General features: G+C 46.3%; 1 long non-coding RNA gene across 1 annotated transcript; it reads right to left on the bottom strand.

Moving 5' to 3' along the window:
- Positions 1-1,096: 1,096 nt before the first annotated feature.
- On the bottom strand, positions 1,097-20,399 carry LOC123581135. Its single transcript, XR_006703613.1, has 3 exons — positions 20,388-20,399; positions 19,090-19,094; positions 1,097-1,347 (listed from the first exon to the last, which is right to left on the bottom strand). It is a non-coding gene; the product is annotated as an uncharacterized LOC123581135 (long non-coding RNA).
- Between the last annotated feature and the right edge of the window lie 1,022 nt (positions 20,400-21,421).

The following is a 21,421-nucleotide window of genomic DNA, read 5'->3' as shown; positions in this document are numbered from 1 at the left end:
TGGCTGGGAGGCAGGACACCTGTCCTCTGGCAACGTTGGGGTTCAAAGCCTGATTCCCCACCTTCTAGCCACGTCACATTTTGGCAAGGTGCTTCATCTCTTTGAGTAATATTGGACGCCCAATTCTTCTGGCTTGGCTTTCCCTGCCAGATACCCCATAGTTACCCAGGGCTGGGAGGGTCTTCATTTTGAAACTGTAGCCCCAACCTCTGGTGCTCCCTAGGACCACTCAGGGACCTGACCTCCAATGTGGCCCAATGTTGGAGGAGAGAGGGCTCCGGAAGGCCCCACACCTATACTTAACGGTGTCACTCTGGCTCACAACTCACCCGGAGGGTCTCACACCCATACTTAACTATTTCGCTCTGGCTCATGACTCACCGGGCAGAACTAGTCACATGCCCCACCTGCCACAGGACAGGAAATGCCAGCTTGCCACACCAGGAAGTGGAGAGCTGCAGCTATCCAGTGAGTGTCCCTCAGACGTGCCAGCCCACTGATGGGAAGGAGAGTATGTGGGTGGTCTAAGGCCCCCCAAGTCCCTTTAGGGCCACCTCTGTCTTCAAAGCATTCTGGAAAGACAGTACACGATTCAGGAGCCCCAGGAGGACAGTACATGATTCAGGCAGGTTTTCTGACCGAAAATGAGGGTGCAGGAGGGCCATGCAGCCTCCACTCTCAGCCTGAGCACCAACCCATTCTCCCTACTTGCTGGGCTCGGCCCAGGGCCTGCTTCACCGAGGGGCCTGTGTTGGCCCTCGGGTTCTTACTCCCTCCCACAGGAGAAATATTGGACTCCCTTGATGGAACTCAGATCTGCAATGCTGGGGAAGGCCCGTGGCTGGGTGAGGGCTTTCCCTGGGACAGGAGGTCTCACAACACTGGCTCTGGAAGTTTCTGGAAAGCACAGCTCTACCGCAGGCTTCGCAGCCGGGTTGTACAGAAAGCAACCAGGACTGGCAGCTGGAGCACAGGTAAGCTGTTGCTCTTAGGCGTGCTTCAAAAGCACAGCCCATGGCTGATGGATGCTCCAGGAAGACTTCATCACTTGAAGCTGTTTTCCTGTGAGCAACCAACTTCCCGCTCCTTACATATTCTCCTCCCCAGGTATCACCAGGCCAAGCCCTTAAACTCAAGCTCTGAACTTTTATTATGCAAACTAATTTCTTGGTGGGGAAGAATCAGCTCCCAGAGGGTCTAGATTCTTGTTTTGTTTTTAATTCAAGTTTAGTTAACATACAGTGTAGTCTTGACTTCAGGAATAGAACCCAGTGATACATCTCCTACATATGACCCCTAGTGCTCACCCCAACAAGTGCTCTCCTTAAAGCCCATCACTCACTTAACCTGTCCCCCCACTCACCTCCCCTCCAGCAGCCTTCATTTTGTTCTCTGTCTTTAAGAGTCTCTTACGGTTTGCCTCCCTGTTCCTATCTTATTTCTCCTTCCCTTCCCCTATGTTCATTTGTTGTGCTTCTCAAATGCCACGTATGAGTGAAATCACGTATCTTTCTTTGGTTGACTTATTTCTCTTAGCGTAATACCCTCTAGTTCTATCCACATTGTTGCAAATGGCAAGATTTCGTTCTTTTTGATTGCTGAGGAGTATTCCATTGTACATATATATCACATCTTCTTTATCCATATATCAGTCAATGGACATTCGGGTTCTTTCCATACTTTGGCTATTGTTGATAGCACTGCTATAAACATTGTGGTGCATGTGCCCCTTCGAATCAGCACTCCTATATCCTTTGGATAAATACCTAATAGTGCAATTGCTGGGTCAGAGAGTAGTTCAATCTTTAATTTTTTGAGGAACCTCCATACTGTTCTCCAGAGTATCTGCACCAGTTTGCATTCCCACCAGCCGTGCAAAAGTGTTCCCCTTTCTCCACATCCTCACCAACATCTGTTGTTTCCTGAGTTGTTAACTTTAGCCACTCTGACAGGTGTGAGGTGATATGTCACTGTGGTTTTGATTTGTATTTCCCTGATGATGAGTGATGTTGAGCATCTTTTCATGTATCTATTAGCCATCTGGATGTCTTCTTTCTTCACTGGATTATTTGGTTTTTGGGTGTTGAGTGTCGTAAGTTCTTTTTTTTTTTTTTTGAGCTTGTTGAGTTCTTTATACATTTTGGATACTAACCTTTTATCCGATATGTCATTGCAAATATCTTCTCCCGTTCTGCCAGTTGCCTTTTCATTGTGTTGATTGTTTCCTTCACTGTGCAGAATCTTTTTATCTTGATGAGGTCCCAATAGTTCATTTTTGCTTCTATTCCCCTTGCCTCCGGACACATACCAAGGAAGAAGTTGCTGCAGCTGAGGTCAAAGAGGTTGCTGCCTGTTTTCTCCTATAGGATTTTGATGAGGGTCTGGATTCTTGGCTGGGAAGGAGTTTGGGAAGCTGCAGGCTGAATGTCTCCCAGCTTTGTCCCCAGTCCCTGCTGGGGACACCTACTGAGGATGGGCACATATCCCAGCTTGGCCAAGGACAGGGTCCCCTTATCCCTTCACACTCGAAACCCTATGGATCAGAGTGTCTCAGGGTTCCCAGAACTGCTGATCAGCAAAGGAGCCTAAGCACTTTCTCATGTCATGCCACCTGCAGCCAGATGCTGGACCAGAAGCTTTTTGACAACACAGGGTGAGCCAAGGAAGCCAAAGACAGAATTTTGCCTTTACCCATGTGGTGATTGGGGCTCGTAAAACATGTATTTCACACCCCCAAATTTAAAAATTGGCAGCATTTATATGAGTGCTGGAGCTACGAGCAGCTGGCCATCTAAAGCACCCATTTTTTCAGAGGGTGTTTTCGTTGGTTGTTGTTTTGGAACACAACAGTCATTTTCTTATTTTGAGCAGTATAAGAAGAAAAACATCACCTGTCCAGGAAAACCATTGTAACATGTTGTGTTTCAAAATAACTAATTTTGGATGGGCCTCAGAAGTGTCTAGATTTCTACTTTAAAAAAAAGGAGGGGGTCGCCTGGGTGGCTCAGTTGGTTAAGCGGCCAACTTTGGCTCAGGTCATGATCTCACCGTCTGTGGGTTTGAGTCCCGTGTCGGGCTCTGTGCTGACAGAGACCTGTGCTCAGAGCCTGGGGCCTGCTTCAGATTCTGTGTCCCCCTCTCTCTCTGCCCCTCCCCTGCCTGTCCTCTCTCTCTCTCTCCCTCAAAAATAAATAAATGAACTTTAAAAACAAGGGTCTAGATTTCTAGAATGGTCACGTGTCCTCAGAGGGAAAGAGAGAAGTGTCCCTTTACCCAACAGAGGCTGTGGTATCTGCAGCCCATTTCTTATGCTTTCCAAAATGTCTCATTCATGCAAGTGGTTTTAGCAAGGGGGTAAGGTCTCCTTGGGGACACTCCTTCATAACACAGAGAATCCCACCACCGCCCACATGATTTTTAAACATGTTCCTTGACATCCGTGTGGGTGAAAATCTGTTCAGTATTACCTGAGCCTGAACCGAACTCCATTTGACACGTAAACATTGTGTATTTTTTTTTCACAGTTTCAAATACACTGAATCTGCCAGGAATCAACCACTGCATACATCAAGGGAAGATAGTACTTTGATTTGTTTGAAACCTTCCCAATGTCCAGTCTCCAGTCTGGACACTCAGGGCACCAACACATTTTTTTCCAGGCGTGTCAGTCACTGGCCCCATGTCCCTGCTTCGGTCTGCATTTATAGCTGGCAGACCCGTGGTGATTCTAGGCTTAGAAGCAGGTCAGTGTGCAGATGTCACTCGGAGAATCTGCTCACCTGGCAGGGCACATTGGCAAGGGGTTTTTCAGGGGACAGGTGAGAAAAAGAAGGATTAAATATTTATGTAGGTTCCCCAACATTTAAATTTACACCACTGACCCAAAGCATAATTGTGTCCAAGAGAGATAAAAAAAAAAAATCCATGTTACTAAAATGGGACAGTCATTAATTTTTTTGGGGGGTGGAGGGGACAGGATGGGGTCAGTGTAGTTAGACATCAAGTCCCATGTCCTCCAATCCTTCCACGTTTCTGTCTTCTGCACCAAGAAGGACTTGGGCTCACCGAGAGACCTCCCTGGGCTAGCACACCCTTGCCCTTCTCAGCAATTTCTCTTCCTAGTTAAGATCAAACACTACATCCCCGGCCTGATGGCAGAGTCTGGATTTTGTGGCAGCTAGTGCCCTGGTTCTGTTCTCACCTGCTAGAGAGAAGCCCCATCCCCTAGTGCAGGGGTCAGTGAGCCCAGATTCAGGTCCCAGCTCCCCTCTTTCCAGTCAGGTGACCCTGGGCTGTGTCCTCACCCTAACTCTCTTTTTCTTGAGGGAGGGCAGGGTTGTGGGAGGGGCTGCACAGGAGAATAAACAATGGTCTTAGGCAGGGGTTTAGAGAGAGGAGGCTCTCCCTTAGCAAGGGTGACCCTCCCACTGCCATGATCGTTAGATTCCATTGTCCAGGAGCAGGTTCACTGCAGCTTTGGGCTCCAGCAAAGGGTGACCTCTTTTTTCACTTCCCATCCCAAATGACATCTCATCTCGGGGTTCCTGATCCAACATGGAGGCATCCTAGTGCCCCACTGAAGTGTCATTAGAAACTCTGGCAACTTGTCACCTTCAGTCTCAAGGGATGTCAGTCTGCCCCAGGCTCCTAGATCATCCAGCCTGTTTTCAAGGCTTTGCTACAAGACCTTCCCACCGTGACACTGAGCCCTGCAAGGGTAGGGACTGAGCCACATTACCTTGCGTCCTCCCAAAACCATGCACACAGTTGGTACTTAATTAGTGTTCACCGGGTGGATGGATGGGCAGACAGACAGATGGACAGGCAGATCTGACAGCAAACTCAGCCCAGGTGGGAAGTGTACGTGGACAGATGACCATGGAAGTGACTCCCTCCACTCACCAGGAGAGAAAGCTCTCCCCTCCCACCTAAGACCTCCATCTCCTGGTCTCTCTGCAGCAGCTTCAATGGGAGACAGGAGAAGCTGGTGGTAGTTAGGGTTTATAACATCACAAATCATTTTTCAAACTCTTGGTCCAGCCCCTTAGGCCCTTTGCCAAGTACTTGTCTGCTTGGTTTGCAAACCCTAGGGAAATGCTATTTGAACATTTCCAATTCATTTATGCTCAATTCATCAAAATACCATTTTGTAAGAGCCATTTAACCTCTGAGAGGTCTGGGAAACTTTCCCCTGGTATATTTATATGTGAAAAGCAGGCTGGGTCCTTCTGTTAACTGGGAGGGCCCTGCTGTGCTGCCCCCACCTACCCCGGGGGACCACCTGGATAGGCTTAGATACAGATACCCCCCAGGCTATTTCAGGGCAGGAGGTCAGGCAGGGTACCATCCAGGCCACCCCACCTCCACAAACAAGAGAGAACTATTGGACCCAGGCAGGAGATTTGAATTCCCAAAAGCAAACATTTTCCTACAGATTCCTCCCCAGGGAGCATTCCCTAAATGCAAATGAAGAGCCTCCAGAGTTCTCCAGATTGGAGCTGGGAGAAGAGGGATGCATTCTGAGCCTTAGATGAGGAAGAGGAGTCTCAGCTTCCACTGCCATTACTTCCTGACCAGGCTGAGGCTGAAATGGGATAGTGTCCCTGGGGTCCAGAACTCTACTAGATCCAAGATCCCCTTCAAGAAAGGCCAGGAAGTGTCTGGTAGAGCTGCCCTCCTCCCCACCTCCAGCACACTCCTCAGTGAAGCCTGAAGTCCGCAAGATCTGCTGGAGTGCTCCCTGTAACTACCACGTTCTGGCTTCACGGTCAGCAACCCTCCAAGCAGAAGGATGGGGACAGCTTCTTCACCCCCACACACTTCTCCACTTTCTCCTCCGTGACCCAGCTTGGGAGGAGGGGGAGAACCAAACATCAGAAAATCAGAAATCGCTAAAATTGAAAACAGAAAATCAGTGGAGACAATGAATGAAACGAAAAGCTGGTTCGTTGAAAAACAGTCAAATTCACAAACCTCTAGCAAGACTGACAAAGAAAAAAAGAGAGAGGAGACACAAATTACCAATATCACCAATGAAATGGGACAAAACTACAGATCACAGCAGACATTACGTGAGTAATAAGGAAATACTATGAAAAACATTATGAGCATAAATTTGACAACTTAGATGAAATAAACCAGTTCCTTGAAAATGACCAACAACTACAGCTCATGCAAGATGAAACAGATACTATGAATAGCCTTATAACTAATCAAGAAATTAACTCTTAATTTTAAAACCCCCTAAGAAGAAACCTCCTGGCCCAGATTATTTCACTGAAGGGAATTTTAACAAATATTAAAAAAAAAATGAACACAAATTTCCACAATTTCTTCCAGAAAACAGAAAAGAAGGGAACACTTCTCAATTGATTTTTATGAATCTAGTATTACCTGATATGAAATCAGACAAAGACAGTACAAAAAAAGAAAACCACAGACCAATAGAACTCATGGATACAGATGCTAAAATTCTTTTTTCTTTTTTTTTTTTTTTTTAATTTTTTTTTTCAACGTTTATTTATTTTTGGGACAGAGAGAGACAGAGTATGAACGGGGGAGGGGCAGAGAGAGGGAGACACAGAATCAGAAACAGGCTCCAGGCTCTGAGCCATCAGCCCAGAGCCTGACGCGGGGCTCGAACTCACGGACCGCGAGATCGTGACCTGGCTGAAGTCGGACGCTTAACCGACTGCGCCACCCAGGCGCCCCTAAAATTCTTTTTTCTTTAAAGCTTATTTATTTTGAGAGAGAGAGAGAGAAAGAGAGTGACAGAGAGAGAGAGAGAGAGAGAATGGGGAAGAGGCAGAGAGATAGGGAGACAGAAAATCTCAAGCAGGCTCCACACTGTCAGCACGGAGCCCGATGCGGGGCTCAAACTCACGGACCATGAGATCATGATCTGAGCCAAAACCAAGAGTCAGACGCTTAACCAACTGAACCACCCAGGTGCCCATAGATGCTGAAATTCTTAACAAAGTATCAATAAACCAGGCTTAGCAGTACACACAAAGAATACCACATGATCAAGTGGGGTTTATTTCAGAGACGCAAGGTTGGTTCAATACTCAGAAACCAATCAGTGTAGTCCACATCAATAGGTGAAAGAAGACAAATCACATGATCATAGCAATTGATGCGGAAAGAACATTTGACAAAACTCAACACCTACTCATGACAAAAACTCTCAGAAGACTGTGAATAGAGGCGAATTTCCTCAGCTTTGAACATCTATCAAAAAACTATAGCTAACATCAAACTTCATGATGAAAGACTGAACACTTTCCACCTAAGGTCAAGAACAAGGTAAGGATGTCTGTCCTCACTGCTATTATCAACATAGTACTGGAAGTTCTAGCTAAGGCAATAAGACATACATAAATAAATAAATAAATAAATAAATAAATAAATAAATAAATATGATTTTTTAAAAAGTGAAAGGCTTACAGATCAGAAAAAAGAATCTAAAGTGTTGTTCTTTGCAGATGACGTGAGGGTCTCCATGTATGGAATCTACCAGACACACATACTCCAAAACAAAACAAAACAAAACAAACAAATGAAAAACTTCCTGGAACTAATAAAACAGTTTTATTAAAGTCACAAGATAAAAGATCTACAAAGGACAATTAACTCTATTTCCATATCTTAGCATGAATACACAGAAATCAAAATTAAACATACAATACCATTTACAGTCTCTTTAAAAATGAAATACTTAGGTATAAATATAACAAAAGATATACCGGACTTACATGTCAAGGTCTGAAAGCTGCTGCTGAAAGAAATAAAAACAAAAAACAGACAGACACACGACATTCATGGATTGTAATACCCAACATAGCAAAGATGTCAATTCTCCCCAATTTGATGTACAGATTTAACATAACTCTTATCAAAATCTCAGCAAGGTATTTGTAAATATAAGCAAGTTTATTCCAAAATTTGTGTGGAGAAACAAAGGAATTAGAACAGCTAAAATAATTTTGAAAAAGAATAAAATGAGAGGAGTCATTCAACCCAATTGTAAGACTTATTATATAGCTATGGTAATCAGGACTATGTGTTAATGGCAGAGGAACAGACATGTAGACCAGTGGAACAGAACAGGAAAAAAAAAATATGGCCCCACACAACAACAGTCAACTGGTTTGTAACAAATGTGCAAAAGCAATTCGATGGGTAATTTTTTAACAACTGGTGTTGAAGTGATTGGATAACCAAAGGCAAAAAAAGAACCTTAACCAACACTTCACATCTTGTACAAAAATTAACTGTAAACAGATCAGTTAGTCAAAGGTAAAATGTGAACTATATGATTTCAAAGAATACATAAGAAAACATCTTCCGAACCTAGAACTTGGGGAAGAGTTCTTAAACTTGACACCAAAAGCACAATCCACAAAAGAAAATAATTGATAGATTGAACTTCATCAAAATTAAAAAATTTGCTCTGGGAGAGATCTTGTTAAGAGGATGACGAGACAAACTGCAGACTGTGTATTAATTCTCAATTGCATCCATAACAAATTACGACAAATGCAGAAGCTTAAAACAACACTCATTTATTATCTAACAGTTTTTTTTTAATTTTTTTTAATGTTTATTTTTGACACAGAGAGAGAGAGAGAGACAGAGCATGAGTGGGGGAGGGGCAGAGAGAGAGGGAGACGCAGAATCTGACGCAGGCTCCAGGCTCTGAGCTGTCAGCACAAAGCCCGACGCGGGGCTCGAACTCACAGACCGCGAGATCATGACCTGGGTCAAAGTCGGACGCTCAATCGACTGAGCCACCCAGGCACCCCTCTAACAGTTTTGAAGTCAGAAGGCTTGTAGGCTCAGCTGGTTTCTCTGCTCTAGATTTGCCATAGCAGGAGCACTGTGTTCCTTTCTAGAGGCTCTGCTAATTAATCTTGCAGACTCATTCTGGTTGTTGGCCAAGCTCAGTTCCATGCAGTTGTACGACAAAGGTTACCATTTCCTTGTGGCTGTCAGATTGGGATCATTCTTAGCTTCTAGACATCTGCATTCCTTGGTTCATGGTTCCGTGTCTTTCACCCATCTTCAAAGTCAGCAATGGTAAATCAAATCCTTCTCACACTTGAAATCATTCTGACCTCCTCCTCTTCTTGTTCTTCCTCCTCCTTCTTCTCCACTTTCCATTTCTCTCTCTCCCTCCCTCTCTCCCTCTCTCTGCCCTCTCTCTCTCTTTCTTCCACTTCCTCTTCTACTTTAAAAGGCTCCTGTGTTTACATGGAGCCTATCTAGATTATTCAGGATAATCTTCCCTATTTTAAAGTTGGCCACTTAGCAACCTTAATTGTATCTGAAAAGTCTCTTCACAGCAGTACCCAGGTTAATGTTTGATTGAATAATCAGGGAAAGGGGAATTCTGGGAGGACATCTTTAAAATTCTGCCTACTACAGACTGGAGAAATTATTTGCGAACCACATATCTAACAAAGCACTCATATCTGGAATATAATATTATATTAATATAATATTATAATATAATTAATATTATAATATTAATATTATAATTATATATTAATTATATTATGTATTATTTATTATCATTACTAATATATATATATCAAGCTCTCAAAATTCAACAGGAAAAGACAATCCAATTAGAAAAAAGGCAAAGAAAGAAAAAGAAATTTCACTGAAGAGAAAATACAAATGGCAATAAGCACATAAAAACATATTCAACAACACTAGCCATTAGGGAAGTGCAAATTAAGTCCAAGGCGAGCTAACCCAACTCACCTATCGGAATTGATAAAGTTAAAAAAATAGCAACAATACCAAATGCGGGCGAGAATTTGGAGAAGCTAGATCTCTCATCCATTGCCGGTAGGAATGTAAAATTGTGCAGGCGCTCCGGAGAACCATTTGGTGGTTTCTTAAAAACTAAACACACACTTATCTCATGACCCAGCAGTTGTGATCCTGGGCATTTATCCCAGAGAAATAAAAACTTATGTTCACATGAAAACTTATACACAGGGGGTGCTGGGTGGCTCAGTCGGTTAAGTACCTGACTCTTGATCTCAGTTCAGGTCTTGATGTCGGGGTCATGAGTTCATGGGTCATGAGCCTGCACTGGGCTCCACGCTGGGTGAGAAAACTTATACACAGTTTTTATTGTTGCTTTTTTGTATGTAATAGCCAAGAGCAAAGTAATCGAAATGTCCTTCAATGGGTGAATAGCTAAACAAAGTGTGGTGCAACCATAGTAAGGATTATTAATCCTGGTTCTCCAGACACAGACACAGTCACAGATGCAAATGCAGACACAGACGCAGACACAGAGATATGGAGAGAAAAAGCGTTGAAGGAACTGGCTCAGGGAACTGGAAGCTGACATTTGCAGAGCAGGCTGGCAGGCTGGAAAATCAGGGAAGAGTAGATGTGACAACTCAAATCTGAAGGCAGCCTGCCGACAGGCTTCTCTTTCTTGGGAGAATCCAGGTATTTCTTCTTTTTCCTATTAAGACCTTCAACTGGGGGTGCCTGGGTGTCTGAATCAATTAAGCCTCTGACTCACTTTTTTTCTGTTTATTTATTTATTTTTGAGAGAACGTATGCAAGTGAGTGGGGAAGGGGCAGTGAGAGAGGGAGTGCGAGAATCCCAAGCAGGCTCCGTGCTCAGTGTGGAGCCTGACACAGGGCTCGATCTCACAACCGTGAGACCATGACCTGAGCCAAAATCAAGAGCCAGATGCTGTGGGGCACCTGGATGGCTCAGTCTGTTGAGCATCCAACTCTTGATTTTGGCTGACATTGTGATCTCAAGGTTCTTAAGATTGAGCCCCACATGGAGCTCTTCGCTGACAGCAAGGAGCCTGCTGATGATTCTCTGTCTCCCTCTCTCAAAATAAATAAATAAACATTAAAAAAAAAAAAAAAAAAAGGACCTTCAACTGATTGGGTGAGGCCTGTTGACATTATGGAAGATAATCTGCTTTACCCAAAGTCTGCTGATTGAAATGTTACCCTCACAGCCTTGGCAGAAACATCTAGAATAGTATTTGGCCAAATATCTGGGTCAATACTTTGATCGAGCCAAGTTAACACATAAAATTACCCATCACAATGGAGTACTATTTGACAATAAAAAGCAATGGACTGTGGGTGCACACAACTTGGATGGGTCTTTGTACTCCACTGAGAAAACACTGGAGCCTCAAAAGGTCACATGAGTCCATTTACATAACTTTTCAAAATAAAAATACAAATGTGGAAAACACATTAGTGGTTGATAGGGTTAGGGATGGTGGGGAAACGGGGCAGCATGATTTAAGGGGAAGAACATGGGGATCTTTGTGGTGATGGAGCAGGTCTGTGTCTTGGTTGAGTTGGTGCTTTCAGGAATCTATACATGTGACAAAACAGCATAAAACCACACACACATAGGACAAAGGCCAGTTTCCTGGGTTTGGTATCATACTATAATTATGTAAGATGTAACCAGTGGGGTGACTAGATGGAGGGTACACAGGAAGCCTCTGCACTGTCTTTGCAACTTCCTGTGACTCTATAAAGATTTCAGAATAAAAGTTTAAAAAGAGGGGCACCTGAGTGCCTGAGTGGGTAAAGCGTCTAACTCTGCATTTTGGCTCAGGTCATGATCACACGGTTCATGAGTTCCAGCCCCTCATCGGGCTCCGCACTAGCAGTGTGGAGCTGCTTGGGATTCTCTCTCTCTCTCTCTCTCTCTCTCTCTCTCTCTCTGCCCTCCTCAGCTCACTCTCTCTCTCAAAATAAATTTAAAAAAATAAACTTTAAAAAATAAATTAAGAGGAAAGAACCAGAAGGATTTATAGCAAAGGGCCAATAAGCAAATTTTCAACAATAAACATGTATTCCTCCTAAAGTAATACAAGCTTCCTTTTTCTTTTTCTTGTTTTTATTTTTAATAAGAAGGTCCAAAAGTTTTCCCTCAGAAGGAATGACATTAATACCAACAAATACACTGAGGTCTGTTAATAATCATTGGAGGAAGAGGCCAAGGGAACTTGCCTCAGAAGCAAGCATTAGGATGCCCTCTGCCTGAATACCACTGAAGTGGCTGAACCCCTGGATTCTCAGGCCCCTGAAGGAAAATATGAGCCCCCTCACCCTGCATTCTCTCCTTAGGTAACCCTGGGATTGCAAGGGTGGCAATGATGGGCCAATGGCACATGGAAAACAATCGCTTTGGCACCAGAATCTGTTCTTTTCCATTTGTTCACCTTCTTAAGGCAAACCAATTTTCTTTCTTTTTATGTCTACCTAAACCAACAGCTGAAAATAATTAAACACCCCTGTCTGCAAAGGCCACACAAATCTGTGTTAATAGGTTCCATTCATATGAATACATTAAGCCCATGGAGATGAACAACCCTGCCCAAAGCAAGTTATTTATAACTATCAGAGTTGACAATTGAAAATTACAGATGCAACTTACTTTGGAGGCTTGTAGATTCATTAAAACTGACCCGTTAGCCCTGGGACTAGACTGCATTCAAGTTGCCCTTCAACTTGCAGGGATGCATGAGTATCCGAATTCGGCTCAGGTTACGATCTCGCGTTTCGTGAGTTCGAGCCCCGCATCGAGCCCCGCTGACAGCTCAGAGCCTGGAGCCTGCTTCGGATTCTGTGTCTCCCTCTCTCTCTCTGCCCCTCCCCTGGTCACACTCTGTCTCTCTCTCCCTCAAAATAAATAAACATTTAAAAAAAATTTTTTTAAATAAGAACCATGCAGACAGGACTTTAGGGGCACCTCAAGGAACTGCCAAACAAGAGGGCAGCAATGGATGGCCTCCACTCAATGTAGAATAACACAATAGGGGAGGCTCATGGGGAGATGGTTCACAGTGAGGAACCATGCCTACAGTGATGAACACGGTCTACAGTGACGAACTTTGTCTACAATGATGGACCTGGTCTGCAGTGATGAACTTCATCTACCATGATGAACCTTATCTACAGTGATGAAACTTGTCTACAGTGATGAACCTTGTCTACAGTTATAAGCTTTGTCTACAGTGGTGATTTTTTTTTTACTGTGTTCCCCTAATCTTCCCACCAGCCCTGCCTCCTCCTTGCCCATAAAAATTATCCTCACACTCTGGCCCCATCAGGTATTAACTGACCTTCCAGGGCTCTGTACCTTCTGTTGGGGCTTCTTCCCCATTCCCACTTCCTGGGAAATGAATAAGCAGCGTTTGGCTGGCTCTGCCTCCTGCCTGTGTTATTACAGCTGATTCACCAGATACAGTTGGTACACAGTTTGGAGTATTGATGCAATTCACTTCACATTGGATCATATTTCCCTGTGTCATTAAATATTCTTGAAAAACATGATTTTTAATGGCTGCTAACATTGCCAGCACCATCTGCTTACTTGATGTTGGCATCGAAGCTGGCAGACCTCGGTGTCCCCCTGGTCTTTGATGTATCCAGTGGAGAACACACACCCACGTGTGGCCATTTCCAGTATTCCACATTGTACACTAGGTCCCCTGCAAAGCTACTGCTTTGAATCTAGGCATTTAAATATCAAAACGTGATAGCCACAAAAAGTTTTTTTTTAGGTCCTATAATAAGCCACGTGGCCTTTAGCTCAAATTTACCTGCCCCTGAGGGGTGCCTGGGTGGCTCAGTCAGTTGAGCGTCCAACTTCAGCTGGGGTCATGATCTCATGGCTCGTGAGTTTGGGCCCTATGTCAGGCTCTGTCCTGACAGTTCAGAGCTTGGAGCCTGCTTTAGATTCTGTGTCCCCGTCTCTCTCTGCCCCTCCCTGCCCCCTCTTTTTCTCAGAAATAAGTAAACATCTTTTTAAAAAATTTTTTAATCTACCTGCCCCTGGGATATTTCTATTCACTTTAGTTCAGATAATGGAGGAATGAACTCTCTTTCCTACATGACCAGGGATAGGCATCCAGCACACAGGCCCTGGAAGACAGTATTAAAGGATCCTTGAATCACAGATTTTTTAAAATAATTATGTTTATCACACATATGACGTGTTTAGATACCAGATGCTCAAAACAACACAGTAAAAAAGTAATTAAAATATAAAGAATTTAAAATAAGGCAGTTTTCTATCCATTTGAATAGATATTTAATCTATTAATATTCAAATTATTATCACAAAATTCCTTGCCTCAGGAGTTGCTGGTAAGAGTTAAGTCAACTTCTTAAATCCTCACAGCAGTAACCAGATAGAAACCTTCAATAGAGTTCATCTTCAGGTACCTCTAAAGAAGAAAAAGGACGTATCACTCCTGTATTAAAGATTATGAGAAAAAAAAATTATGAGAAAGTCATACAATGATAACAGCCTCATTTTCTGCACACATACTAGGCCCCAAGTACTACACAAAGTAACTTTATGGAAGCTATCACCACCCTTTTGGTGTATTTTAGGCCCAAAATGGCAAGGGGGGTGGTGCTTCATTGCATAATGTAAGAGCTCAGATTTAAAGTCCAGAACAGTGGGTATTACCAGCAAACAATGTTCCAGATCAAGGGACCCTGAGCCCTCTGGCCTCCACTTGGGTATTTCATGGTCAACTGTATGAGAAACCCACCACCCTTTCCATTACTGGCTGTCCCTGACAGTCCTCTTGCCAGGCTTTGCCCTTCTCAGCCTTGTGCTCACTGGTAGAACTAGACAGACAAAATAGGAAACTTTTGCACTTTCCTTCTCACTGATTGCTCTATGGCAGAGTGTGTTTCCAAAGGCGGCCACAAGAATACCTCCCACTCCACATGTCTTTCCAGAACTTTGCATTCCTCCATCAAGAGGTAGAATCTAATTCCTTTCCCCTTGATCTAGGCAGGCTTGGGACTTGCTTTTAACCAAAAGCACACCTGGTTTCCAGAGCTAGGGCACAAAAGGTGATCTAGTTTCCACCCTGAAGCTAAAACGCTGAGCCCCATGTAAAAATTCTGACCCCTCTGAGGCTGCCATGCTGAGAGAAAGTACAGGACATCTGTAGGTATTCCAGGTGACAATGCCAGATAAGGTCCCAGCTAATAGCCAGCATCAGTCACCACAAATACAAATACAAACAAGCCTTCAGGTGGCTCCAGCCCTCAGCCCCGATCACCACCAGCCCTTGTGTCTCGCCAGCTGAAGTCCCGGACACCTTGAAGCAGACTGGCCAATGAGGCCAATGCAACTTATAAGGTGGCACTACAACCAGAACATGGAGGTAAACTTGTTAATGAGTGTGTTCCCTTCTCAGAGTATTTGTGATGAATCAATGCTCAAGAAAACTTATATTTCCCCTGAAATCTTACAGCCTGTGCATGACAGAAACTTGATGAAAATAAGGACGGAATGGCCTAAAATTTGCAAAGTTCACAGCTCTGTGAAAAAAGCTGGATTGGAGAACTTGGTTGGTCCCAGAAGACAAACTGGAGGCTCCTAGCATCACATTCAAGTTTAGGCCTTGGAACCTCCAGGGGGAGGCTGGGTCTGCTAAGTCCTATTTGGAAGGTTCTGCCTGGCCCATAGGTCCAGCAGACAGCAGGACAGAAATGGGCTGTAAAAAAGACTGGTTCTACCCCAGATGTGTTTGCCATCTGGAGAGAAAACAGAGAAGAGTGAGATTCATGGTGATGTGTGCACAGGGTGCAAAAGAGAGAACATTAATGAAACAACACAGCGGCCACATTCCCTTGTAAATGTGGCCCAGTATGTTCAGGCTCTCACTAGTCTCCCCAGTCACACAGGACACAGCTCCTCCGTGGGGGCAGGTCAGCAAGGTGGCTGGAGGTAGTGTTTATCCCAACACCACAGGGGTACCCGGATCCATCCACCACTATCTCCAGGACACTAGGCTAAAGTGTGAGCTCAAAGAGTGAGCTGGCCCATTCTTCAGAAGGAAGGCCCCAATGGCAAAGAATGCCTCCCAAGCATTTGCAACTCTCAGCGGCTCAGAGAGGGGCCACGGGGCCTGTGCCGAGAGCCTCTGCGCTGGACTCCCTGGGCTCCTTTCTCTCTCCTGAAGGAAGTGTTCTCTGGGAACAGGCCCAGGCTGGCTGTCTCACCCCTGGCCACACGCTGCTTGGCACAAAGTGAAAAGACATTCCGGTAGAGCATTGACTATAGAGGAGGGGAAGATCATGGTCATTTGGCATGCTGGGAGAGGAAACGCAATGCACTGCCCATCAGCACGAGGACAGGGACAATGGAACACGTGCAGCAGAGCTCACCCCAGACAAGCCTTGGTTCCCCCGGAAGTCAATAAGACAGAGTAAAAGGAGGCATCAGGGGCTTTGGGCGGCCTCCCCTCCTCCGGGTCCCTCTTCTGGGCACCAGCTCTCCACGCTTCGTGTCCACGCCTGATCCCAGATGGGAAGATCGGACCAGGCAAGCAAGCACATTGGCATGATTATGTCCCAGAGCTACGCCCAGATGGAAAAACAAAAACCAGGGAATGAGATTTTAAAAATAAAACAATTAATGCTTCTCTTCTGCTGGCAGTTTCTGAGGACCCCTGCTCCCCCATTTCTCTAAGAACTCCTTCAGGCTCCAGGGAGCAGGACAGCAGGTCCTGTTTGGATGCCAAATCTCACCTGTCACCAGCAACAGCTACATCTTTTTGATTCTGATACAATTCCCCATGTACAGTAGGTGCTCAATCAATGCTGATAAAATCAAGGGAAACCTCAGGAATGGCTCATATGGATGTTAAGACCCGTGTCCACCTCTGGCTCTCGGGGTTTTCATGGTGCCCGCCAGCATGACAGACATCTCCCGGGTGCCCAGAAGGCCAAGCAGAGCTGTCTCTGTACTTGATGAGTGTAGCCAGCAGGGAAGATGCCTCGCCACCCAGCCTCACCCACACCCTCAGGAGTCTGGGGGTCCTCCGGGCACCTGTTCTGTGCCAGCTGCTATGAACCCTTTGCACAGTGGCTGGCTATGGCTTCATTAGCCGGGGTGAGGAGCCACCCTCAGCCTCCTGACCGCAGGCCTGATGGTGGGGGCAGCGGGAGCACAGTTACTCCCTGAACATGGGAATTATAGAGACTAAAGGAAACTCATCTGCTGCAAGGGCATCTTCCGGTGCCTGCCGGGCCTCATCCTGATGCCATTCCACATTCCTGGCAAGGATGTGCTGGAGAGAACATCACTCTCTCCAAAAGCCAATCTGCCCTCTATTTTGCATTAGCTGGCTTCACCCTCATTGGCGGGGGTTTGGGTGGGCCCAGCTCCAGCTCCCCTTCCTACAGGCAGCCCACCCCTCGGCGAGAATGGGCAAGGGCCCGAGATCCCCAGTCTGACATACTTACTCATTCCCAACAGCCCGATGTCTTCTTGCCTTCCTGCTTACACCATCCTGTGTCCCCCCGAAAATTACATAAGGGAAGAGGAAGGTAAAAAGATGGCCCTGTAAGTGGCCCATGACACACTGACAGGTGTCCCACTCAGCCCCACCTCTTACCTCCCAAAGAGAAGAAAACAACTCTTCCGATCAATGAACTGACGGCTACGTGCCAGGCAGGTTCGAGGACTGGGGACACAGCCCGGCAGGGAGCAGAGGGGACTCGTGCAACCGTTCCTCCGGCTGCAGGGCCGGCACCTCCTGGAGACAGCTGCTTGCAGCACCGTGCGGGCCATCTCCCTCGGAAATGACTCCTGTGACATTCATTTCTAATAACGCAGAATGTCTGACTCACCCCACCACCCTGATTCTTCCTGCCAGCTGCAGTGATGTGGCAAGGCAGCAAATCTCTGGAGCTCCCTGCCATAGAAGGGAAAGTCCGAGCACCCCACAATTTCCAGGGGGCCCGCAGCCTTGTGGTCTGGCTTGGTGGTAAAGGAGCGAGTAGGTGTGCACTGGGCAGTCACTGTATGGCTGCCCAGCGACCTGGGCTCCAAGCTGCAAATTAAAAACCTGACCCTGAAGAAGTCCGTGTCTAAAGGCCACAGACAGGTGTAATGCAAGTCCAATAGAAATGGGATAAAAGCAGGACATCTGGGGCCACCTTTAACTCCGGGTGCAGAAAGGAAAAAAAAAAAAAAAGAGATTCCTTCCCTGTGTTTGTCTGGCAGATTCCAGCCGCTTCCAGTCCCAAGGCTGAGGGCCCAATCTGGCACCGCCCATCGGTTTCATTCCTGTGAATAGACCAGATTTGATTGGAACCAAATATTCCCATTTCTGAAAGTCCTTGCAGTGAAGCTTGCAACTCGTCCTTCAGGCCTGAGGACTGGAGGGAAGCGGTGGGCACCTGCGGGTGGGGACACAGGCGCTCTCTGCGGGCAGTGGAAATTCGGAGTGTGTACGTTGATGTTAGCGGGAAAGGAAAAGCGTTTGCAGTATCTAGCTGCATGGCCAGGTGGAAAGAAAGCCCAAAGCCATGTTGGGACAAACGTGCCACTTTTATTTCCACCCAAAAAGCACCAGAATGCCAGGTGAGAGCTGTCAGCTCGTCGAGGCGGCATGTAGAAAATCAAAGCCAGGGTCAGGGCACACACGCTCACTTCCAAAAGGGGAGTCAGCCCCAGAGGGGTCTGGGAGGGCCCTGGGGGCTCACTAACCAAGTGAGAAATACAACTTCATCAAAGGATGGGTCACCCCAAGCACACTGTCCCTCTTCACGAGCATGGCAAGGATCTGAGCGTCCAGGCAGGCCCTGTCTAAAGGGCTCGCCGGTTTCCCCCTTAGTGTGATGTCTTTCGTGTGGACCAAACTGGGGCAGCCATGTGACTGCAAAAAGCTGCTAAGAGAGGGCAGCACTATTTCCAACAGACACCCAAACACCTGTTTTTCTTGTTAAGTAAAAACAAGTTAATAGTCACAGCAAAACCATGAAAGAAAACCACAAGTGACCTAAGGATTTCTGACTCACCCCCCAGCCTGAGTACTTTGTGACATTCCACCAAAAGCCATCAGCCACACCTGCAGCAGCTCTGAGAACTGCTGATCAGCAGTCCTTTCGTCTCCCCAACTCAGGGTAATTACCCGTGTGTGCCTGCTCCCAGATGGCTCTGGCCTTCAGATGAAAAAAAAAGAAGAAGACTGAACAACAACAACAAAAACCTACCTTCCCCCTAAGCCCAAGTGACTAAGAAAAGCTGGCAGGGACCCTCCCTCAGACCATAATTGTGGGAAACCTCTTGCAAAACAGTTTCCTCTGCAAGATAAACTGTGTCTGTTCCCAGCAGCCAAGTACCACGCCCAAAAGAACGGTGAGAGATTTCCTTTAAGAAACCTCGAGAAAACACCAAGAACATTCACTCTTCTATGCACTGGGATTAGTTGTGAAGAGTTACTTATACTCTGAGAAGATCTTCTTCTTTTTTTTCATCTTGAAGAAACAAATACAGCCTCCAGGGTGGGCACCATCTAAGCCCAGTTCTGGAAACCAGGGTTAATAAGTTAGTTCCAAGTCAGTCTGGGGCTCAGTCACCTCCTATCAGCAGAGGGTCTGCCACATGCCAGGTGTAGGTCAAGGCCCTTTGCTTGTCAGCGGGGCCACCTGCCAGAAGCCCAGCTGTCCAAGGTTGCACGGGGGCTGGCCAGGCCCCAGAGCCATCCTGCAAGAGGCAGCCAGCATGAAAGTTGCCACGCTCTGTGTCCCACACAGCTCAGGTAGCTCAGGTCACCCTTGGTGGGAACCGGGCCTGGGCCACAAGCCAAAGGCTACCTTCCTGGGACTGGACTATGGGCGGTAATGGGCTATGAAGTTTCCTGTTCCCAAGCGCCGCCCTGAGGTCGACCGGGGCCGTCTGTCCCCATCAGAGTCTCCTGCTTTTGATCATGAAGGACCATAAGTTGAGCCGAGGGCAAAGTGCAAGCTAGCCCCCACCACCCCTGGGTGGGATATGTGTGACATTTCTCAGGCACTTCTGGCTGCCCAAGAACAAAGGAAAGGACAGAAAATAAATGGTTAAACTGATAGAGTCTCCATCAGTTTGCAAATATCTTAGTACAATCACAAGAAAAGGACAATCTTATCAAAAGCCTAATGTCCAGAAGATCCCTACCATTTTAAGTCTTTGCTAGAGGGAAAAACAACCTTAGCTTGACAATAGCTAGGCCTCCAGTAACCTGTGAGTCTTCTTCAGCACATGGAAATCCCTTTAGAAAACTTCCTCTTGGGGCCCCTGGGTGGCTCAGTCGGTTGGGCGGCCAACTTCGGTTCAGGTCATGATCTCGCGGTCCGTGAGTTCGAGCCCCGCATCGGGCTCTGTGCTGACAGCTCAGAGCCTGGAGCCTGTTTCAGATAATGTGTCTCCCTCTCTCTGACCCTCCCCCATTCATGCTGTGTCTCTCTCTGTCTCAAAAACAAATAAACGTTAAAAAAAATTTTTTTTTTTTTTAAAAAAAGAAAACTTCCTCTTGACTTTATCTCCTCCAATTCCTTAGTATACAAGCAGCCACTCTTTACAACCCAGTGCAGCTCTTTCTGCCCCCGTGCTTTAATAAAATCACCTTTCTACACCAAAGATGTCTTCAAGAATTCTTTCTTGTCCATCAGCTCCGAACCCCACTATCACCCCAAAATCTCATCAATAGTATCGAGGTCATCGCAGGAGAGGGGACAGCCCCACCTCTGTCTGCCCACTGCCCAGCACTGCCCATGGGCCTCTGGGTCTTGCATTCACCTGCAGTTGTGTGCCCTGTACCTGGCTGGGGTCCCTGTGATTCCCCAGTCTGCCTGGGCACCTCTGCTCCCTGACAGCTGATCAACGAGCACAGTGCTCAGGGCCCCGGGGAAGACGTAGATGACAGGAACCCAAAGGGAATCCCTGGGGCACCAGGGTGTGAGGAGTGGGGACTCCAAACCCCACAGGTGGGAAGTGCCCCAAATCACGCCTGTCGTGTGAGCACCCTCCGAGGGCACAAGAAATTCTCTCTGCTCAAGAGAAAATATCTCCCTCCAAAGTCTCTCCACATACTGAAAGTCTCCCATTAGAAGCACCCCAGGTGCTTCTAGGTGGTTGCCTCTGTTCCTCTGTTGACTGTTCTATGGGATGAGGCTCAGGAACAGTAATATTCATCCAGCACCTTCTAAGCTTTCACACATTTCCAGCACATGATCTTTTAATATAGGATCACAACCAACTTAAGAGGTGGGCAGTTCTATTAGCCCATTTTATAGATGAGGAACCTGAGACTGAGTGGATTACATAATGTTTACAGGGCCACGTGGACAGGGGTTGGGGCCTCCGTTCAATCCCGTGAACGTCAGATGCCACAGCCATTGTTTCGTGGCGTTACACACGGCACGTAGCCCAACCCACTGTTTCTCGCCTTCCTGCTGGCACCTGGCAGAGGTCAGCACCCTGGAGAAAAAGGAGCTTGGAGGGTCTAACACTAGACCCTCTGCCCCAGGGTGATCCTCAGCACCTGGGTATCCGGCAAAGAAGGCGGTGGTAGGCAGTCTAACCTGTAGACCTGGACTTTGCCTCCTG

The sequence above is a fragment of the Leopardus geoffroyi genome, chromosome A3, assembly GCF_018350155.1.
Source record: "Leopardus geoffroyi isolate Oge1 chromosome A3, O.geoffroyi_Oge1_pat1.0, whole genome shotgun sequence".
Taxonomy (NCBI): Eukaryota; Metazoa; Chordata; class Mammalia; order Carnivora; family Felidae; genus Leopardus; species Leopardus geoffroyi.
The sequence above is the reverse complement of the archived record's forward strand: the minus strand, read 5'-3'. Positions and strand labels throughout refer to the sequence as shown.